This window comes from Mauremys mutica, chromosome 3 (assembly GCF_020497125.1).
Source record: "Mauremys mutica isolate MM-2020 ecotype Southern chromosome 3, ASM2049712v1, whole genome shotgun sequence".
Classification (NCBI taxonomy): Eukaryota; Metazoa; Chordata; order Testudines; family Geoemydidae; genus Mauremys; species Mauremys mutica.
Genome location: NC_059074.1, coordinates 107,644,125 through 107,651,803, shown reverse-complemented (window position 1 = coordinate 107,651,803; position 7,679 = coordinate 107,644,125). Strand labels below are relative to the sequence as shown.

The 7,679-nt window shown below is 46.9% G+C and overlaps 1 protein-coding gene across 1 annotated transcript in view; it reads right to left on the bottom strand.

The window, feature by feature from the left end:
* Window positions 1-7,679, bottom strand: part of VTA1 (vesicle trafficking 1) — a 74,313-nt gene that overhangs the window by 9,154 nt on the left and 57,480 nt on the right. The gene's annotated exons all lie outside the window — the stretch shown is intronic.

Sequence of the window (7,679 nt, the reverse complement as noted above, 5' to 3'; positions counted from 1 at the left end):
CCAGTAGAGGCGCTGAGGGCTCGGCTGCCGCTGGAGAGGGAAGTTTAGGGGTGGATACGGGATCCTCTACCCCAACCTCAGAATGGGCTTCCAGTACTGAGGCCGGTGCCAGTGGGGCTGTCGTATGTTGTGCTGACACGGCCTATGAGGAGTGATGCGAAGGGGGCATTGTCATCGCTGAATGCCCCATGCTCCCCAATATGACCACTGTGTTGGGCACTGGCCTTGATGCCACTGCGGTGCCATGGGCGATGGAGCAGGCTCCGGTGCCCAATCCTGTTGCTGAGACTGAGGCAGTGGGCTTAACTGGGCCTCTGTGCCAGAGGAACCACCTTTTGGTGACCTGGGAAGAGCCATGGACGCCTGAGTCTGTTTACTGGTCATGGCTACCAGTGATCACTGGCCAGGTGTAACTGACCAATGACTGTACTGGGGAGAGTGATGCCGGTGCCGGGGGAGACTGGCAATAAGATGGGGAGCGTTCCCATGGCCCTGGGAGGGGGGTAAGAGGGGAGCAGAGGTCTCAGCGTGCTGCTCCTGCCTGCAAGCACCGTCCCCGCAGCTCCCATTGGCTGGGAACGGGGAACTATGGCCAATGGGAGTTGCGGGGGCGGTGCCTACAGACAGGGGCAGCGCGCAGCCACATGCCCCCCCAGGGGCCACAGGGGTGTGTTGGCCCCTTTCGGGAGCGGTGTGGGGCTGGAGCCGCCCAAAGTAAGTGCTGCCCTCTTCAATGGGCAGATTCTGAATAGTTCTTCCATCGCCCAACCTGCAGCCTCCCGGAGCCAGTCCCCCATACTCCCTCCTGCACTGCAAGCCCCAGCCCTGAGCCCCCTTCCAGAGCCAGTCCCCAATATTCCCTTCTGCACCCCAAGCCCCTGCCCCAGCCCTGAGCCCCAGCCCAGAGCCTGCACCCTGTACTCTCTCCTGGAGCCAGCACTCCATACCCTCTGGGGGCAGGAGGGGACTCCAGGGTGCGGCAAACTCCCTCCCAGAGTTTACACCCCTCACCCCCTCCTGCACCCCAAACCCCAGGCCTGAGCCCCATACCCCCTCCTGCACCCCGTACCCCCTCCCAGAGCCAGCCCCCAATACCGCCTCCTGCATCCCAAGCAATATTACCAATAATGGTAATATTACCATATCAACCAACAAAGAACTCGGAGCGTTCAACCAGCTGTATCGGGTTGATGTGGCTTTCCCATTGAAGATTTTTTGCCAAAGTGGGCCCCATTTCAAAAACAGTGAACAGCACTGCTCTACGCAGTGGAGACTGGCGTTTATTGTCTGGTGACTAATGGTGTTCCTCTGCCCCCAGAGGGGACTTAACTGTGGGCTTGCCCTCTTGAGGAGCCTTAGCCTGTTCCTGTGGCACCGAAGACGTCATAAGAGCAGGTGGAGACCTGTGCACTCTCTGCGCCTGGGCTTGGGATGACGATGGTGCAGGCAGCATTGCGGGTCTCATTCTGCTCCCAGGAGTCGCTGGTGGATCTTTAAGGGGGCTAAGAGCCCCAGTCGTGGAGGCACACTCGCATGGCTCTGGAGAAGGCTGGCGGGCAGGCCCGGGTCCTTTGCTGGATGACCCCTGGGCCCTCTTGCTCAGTTCTGGGAAGCGCTTTTTAACCTTCTTCTTCGGTACCAGCATTGGCTAATGGTGCTGGGAAGAGCCAGGTGCTGGGGGCGCGCTGCACACGGAGGCCAAGGTGCTCAGCGTGGCCTGTGTGGAAGGCTCGGAAGCTGGGCGGAGAGCGGACTCCATCAGGAGAGCCCTGAGGTGAATATCCCTCTCCTTTTGGGTGCGGGGTGGAAAGTTCTTGCAGATCTGGCAACGCTCCTTGATATGTGACTCCCCCAAGCACTTAAGGCAGCTGTTATGGGGGTCACTCACAGGCACAGCCCTGCTGCAGTCCAGGCAAGGCTTAAACCCAGCAGCACGGGGCATGTCTGGCTTGGGGCAAAGTCCCTGCTGGGACCCTATTAACTAACTAACATTTAACAACTACTTAACACTATCAACAATGTACACGAGGCCCGAAGGCATGGAGTCCAAGGAAAGAAAACCGTTAGCTCTTGTCAAGCAAGACAGATGCTCCTACTGACCATCATGGGTGGTAAGAAGGAACTGAGAGGGCGTGGGCTGATGGTGGCTGATATACTGCAGCATGAGCGCAGCACTCTAAAGGGCGCCACAGCCAGCCCTACGGGTACCGCTAAAGCTTAAATCTCTGACAGCCGCGCACATGAGCGCGCACACACTTAGAATGGAATTGACGTGAGCAAACACTCAAAGAAGAAAAAAAATTCCAATCTTGATTTAAAAATTGCCAGTGATGGAGAACCCACCATAACTCTTGGTAAATTGTTCCATTTAGTTCATTACTCTCACTGTTAAAAACGTATGTCATATTTCCTGTCTGAATTTGTCTAGCTTCAACTTCCAGCCACTGGATCATGTTATACCTTTCTCTGCTAGATCAGAGGGAGTGCCCATTTGTTTCCCCGTAGGTTCATATAGACTGTAATCAAGTCACTCCTTAACCTCCTCCTTGTTAAGCTAAATTGACAGAGCTCGTTGTCTAATTCTTTAATCAAACTTGTGGCTTTTCTCTGAATCCTCTCCAATTTATCCGCATCCTTCTTGAATGGTGGGCACCAGAATTAGACACAGTATTCCGGCAACAGTCACAACAGTGCCAAAGTAACCTCTCTACTCTTTCTTGAGATTCCCGTTTATGCACCCAAGGATTCCATTATCCCTTTTGCCACAGCGTCACACTGGGAGCTCATGTTCAGCTGATTTCCACCACAACTCCCTAATCTTTATTTTTTCTCCTCAGAGTCACTGCTTCTTAGGATAATGTCCCCCATCATGTAAATATAGCCTACATGCTTTCTTCCTAGATGTATTTATTTACATTTAGCCATCTTAAATGTGTAATTATTATTTCAATTTTATGGGTGGAAAACCAAAACGGTTATTAATTCCAAATATGATCACTTGTACAACAAGAAGGTACAGGTGGCTTCACTACATTATGCCATTGGCAAAAAAAGCTTATGGGAGCATACAAAGTTTACATAAAACATCATGTAACCTGTGAATAAATTTAATGAAATTTAGTGCTAACAAAAACAATGACTAAACTGCATTGAACTAATGCATGCAGGTGGTGTACAAAGTTGCTACACTGTTCTGGCTTATTTGTACCATGAAACTGTCAACCAGTTGGGCGACGCTTGACTGTAGGCGTCAGAACTTTCACAGACACTAAGCTACGTCTACACTACCACTTATGTCAGTATAACTTATGTCACTCAGTAGTGTGAAAAAGCCACCCCCATGAGCGACGTAAGTTACACCGAACTAAGCATCGGTGTGGACGGTGCTATGTTGGCGGGAGAGAGTTTCCCACCAACATAGCTACCATTGGTTGTGGGGGCTGGAGTAATTAATCTGAAAGGAGAGCTCTTTCCCATCGGCTTAGAGTGGCTACATTCGAGAGCTTACAGCAGCGCAGCTGCATCGGTTCAGCTGTAAGATCTCTAGTGTAGCCATAGCTAAGGGTACGTCTTCACTACCTGCCGTATCGGCGGGTAGCAATCGATTTCTCGGGGATCGATATATCGTGTTTCATCTAGACGCGATATATCGATCCCCGAACGCGCTCATGTCGACTCCGTAACTCCACCAACGCGAACGGTGGTAGCGGAGTCGACATGGGGAGCTGTGGACGTCAATCCCGCGCCGTGAGGATGGTAAGTAATTCGATATAAGATACTTTGATTTCAGCTACGTTATTCACGTAGCTGAAGTTGCGTATCTTATATCGATTTCCCCCCGTAGTGTAGACCTGCCCTAAGAGACTGACGCTCACTCCTGCGTTTTGGGAAAATTACACGGGGGAGCTAGACAGACACTCTAGCTGGGCGGAGCAGAAGCAGCCAAAGCAGGGACCTCTGGACATTCAGAGAACTTTCTGCAGTTTTGAACTGCAACTCTGCTCTGTGCTGACTGGTAGTTTGTGCCAACCCTCTCCTCGTGCCTTACACTCCCTCAGTTTCACTCCATACCTAACCCCTCCATCACTTCCCTTCCCTTTAGCTTATCCCCACTTAAGTAAATAGACCCATCCCGTCTCTTCCCCCTCCCCAGACAGTGGCACAAACATGATATTTTCATTGGGAGGTCGCTCTGTCAGAGCATGAATTACAACGGCAGGCTGAGGGAAGCAGGGAGGCAGAGTGAAGGCTAAGGCTAAGTCTTGTTCCTTGAGGGCTGGTTGCAGTTCCCTGTGGGCTGTGTGCACCATCTTATCTGCTAAGGCAATTATGTGGAGTGAGCTGGAACAGGAGCCACAGTCTACATGGCCATAGAGTTGGAATATCTGACAACTGAGATTCTTGAGACGACATGCAACACTGGAGGAAACCAGCATCACCCCCTGTTACCTGCAGCTCATCATCTGTAACAACCAAGGAGCTCAACAAGCTGCTGGGGAAAGTCACGATCGCTCAAGGGATGACCTGCCGTGCTGCTGCCCAAGAAAACAGAGCCGAAAGGCCAGGAGCAAATAAAAATGAACAAAAAAAATGATGAACTTTTCTGTTTGTGAGCTTGTGTACCCCTTGCACTACCCTGTATCTGTCATCTGTTTAGACTGCAAGCTCTTCAGGGGAAGAAACATCTACTACTCTGTTTGTTCAATGCCTAACACAATGGGGTCCCATTCTTGATTGGCCTTTAAGCACTACTGTAATAAACCTGATTAATAAATATGACAATTACCACATGCCTCACTTTGGGCAAACTAAAAGCAATACTTATTTCTTCTTTCTTTATTTCTTTCAGTAAGACACCCACTCCTCTTCTCCCACTATAACCAACCAACCAACGAATCTTCACCTATATTTTCTTTTAAAATACAAAGGAGGTGCTCAGAAAGCCTTGGCATGAGCATGCTGAGCACCCTGTGGAGCAGCATGCAAACCAAAGCCTGCCCGTGCCACAAGGGACAGGTTCTTATCTGTGTAGAGGCAGTGCATGTGCCACAGACAAGTGCTTGGCTCTGCAACTGTTCAGAGAGGAAAATTCAGAGGTTACCTCTCTGTCTGTGTGAGGTGGGGATATCATGGGTTGGCTAGGCCAGCTTTTAGAAGTGCCCCTTTACCAGCAGAGATGTCTGTGTTCAGAGCCACAGGGCACCTGCCCGTCTCTGCAGGTTGCCCTCTGGTTCCTGTCTGTGCAGATGGCATCAATGCCTGCAAGCAGTTGGCACAGGGGAATTTAGTGGTGGTGACTGGGAAGGGTGGACATGACTTCCACACACACTTCCTACATCCTTAATTGCATATCTGCAGGGGGTGTGGCATCACACCCTGACTCTGCCAATTGGCATGATCTCTGTGCACTCATGCAGAGCTGAGAGCACGCAGATCATCTCCACTACTTCTGTATCAGGAGCAACTCGGGATCCGCATCACAGGGTTACCTCATTCTTCTCAGCATTGTTGCAGATCCCATCCACACGGTAGTGTTACTCCTTATCCCAGTGGAGGATCAAGACCATGCTGAGATGATTTGGAAAGGGGACATGAGAATACCTAAATGAGGATGGATCAATTTAATCAGGACATGCAATGCCCATTACTAGCCCAGTGCTGAATGTTTCTGTAATAGAGGTTGCCAGCCATTCTGAACTGCATCACATGTAGGGGGACTCCACAGAGATTCAAATTCCTTTTTATTTTTATCTTAATTAAGCATTTGAACTCAGGCTCCCAGAGGTAAGAGGACAGCGGGCAGTTAACGTGTAAAAATAAATAATGCCCTGTGATTTAGGCTAAAGGGCTTATGAAACCTTTTCAGCAGCTCAAAATTTACACACACACACACACACACACACACACACACACACACACACACACACACCCATGTTTTTGTACTCAACAAAAGGAGCAACTGTAACCAGAAACGCTACATTATATGTTATTCAGAATTACTAAGAGGCATGCCTTTTATTCTCTAAGAAAATGCGGAAGACTAATTAATTAATGAACTCCTACTCATCTGCAATCTTTTGAAGACATTTCCTATCACTGAAATTTGCTTTTTACACATCAAGATGGCATTGTTACGTAGCATCTTCATGCGACAACATACTCAAGTGAGGCTGAAATTCGAAATTCCAGTTAATGCCTTTTAATTCATTATACTTAGGCTTGGCAGAATTTGATGGATGAAATCAATGTTTATTTTCAAGCTTTTTTTATTTTTATCAATTTAAGTTTTCACTGATGTGAGAAATTAATGGGGGATCAAATAATAATTTTTAATGACAGTAGACCCTGATATCCAAAAAGTTAAAGCTTTAATATTGTTAAAACAAAAATTGTCAATATCACGTCAAAATATACAAAGTAAGCACCCTTAAATCAAACTCTAATAAGTTCTCAAGCAGCGTTTTTTTTTTTTACTTTGTTTATCTATAAATTTAGATTATTATTGATGGTAATTTTTTTGTCAGTTTGTAGATTGTAGACTGATATTTCCTGACATAATCGACAAAAATCGAATCCTTCGAAGCCTAATTATACTCAAAGAGCAGACTAAGTAGCCTTTTAATATCTCAAAGAAAAAATGTATTTTAATTAATAATGTACCACACAATCTTTAATGAGGTCTCTTAGTTTCCTGAGTTACAGTTTCAAAATTATACCAGTCACACAGAAACACTAACTAACTTTTACACAGCAACATAATCTATCTTGGTACCACCTCACTTTTGCAGATGGAAAACTCTGGCAGAAAGGTTAATGGACTCGTTCAATGGAGTGTCAGTGCTAGGAGGATTCTGGCTTCTAGTCAGACCGCACCTTTCTCAGAGTATGGTTTCTCGCTAAGGTTAGATCATATGTATATACAGAGAGAACAATGAACTTATGAATAGAGAAATAGTATGGCAATGGGTGCAAATATAACACCACAGACAGAAGGCAATATAGAAGTAAACATATTTTGGATTCAAAGCAAACTTTGGCTAAATGATTGATAATTACAGACAGGCATTATATTAAGTTAGCTCATTTCATACAGGGATTATTTACAACTGACACGTGCTGTCTCTGGCGTGGAATACAACAGGTATTCTACAGCAGAGGCACTGCAGAAATGTCTTTTTTGTGTGATTATTTTAGGAAGGAATTGAACAACAACTTAAATTGACCCTGTGAGGGCTATTTTAGGTACCGGTAGGTGAAATGTTCAGTGATTACCCAACATGGAATTTAGCCACACCACCAGAATCATCATTTTTACTGAACTGGATGGTTCTAAATCTCATTTGAAAAATAGCAGCACAGAGTCCCTATCACAATAATAGCTCATTAGTTCAATACCAATTCAGAGGATGAGTGTTACCTACCCAATCACCCAACTCTACTTTTTGCTACTCTACTCTGGGCTTTTCAGAAACATGGTTCTAAGTACAGACCATGCTTTGGATAGCTAGGGGATTTAATGAGGTAATAGCCAAAAGTTACACATCAGGGTATTATTAACAGTTTAAAAACTGTTTCCATTTCATTAGCACTCTGAAAGATGATGTCATCAAGCACAGAAAGGCAGTCCCTACCCCAAAGGGCAATACTCTTTATTTGTGAATTGTCAACATTACTTACAT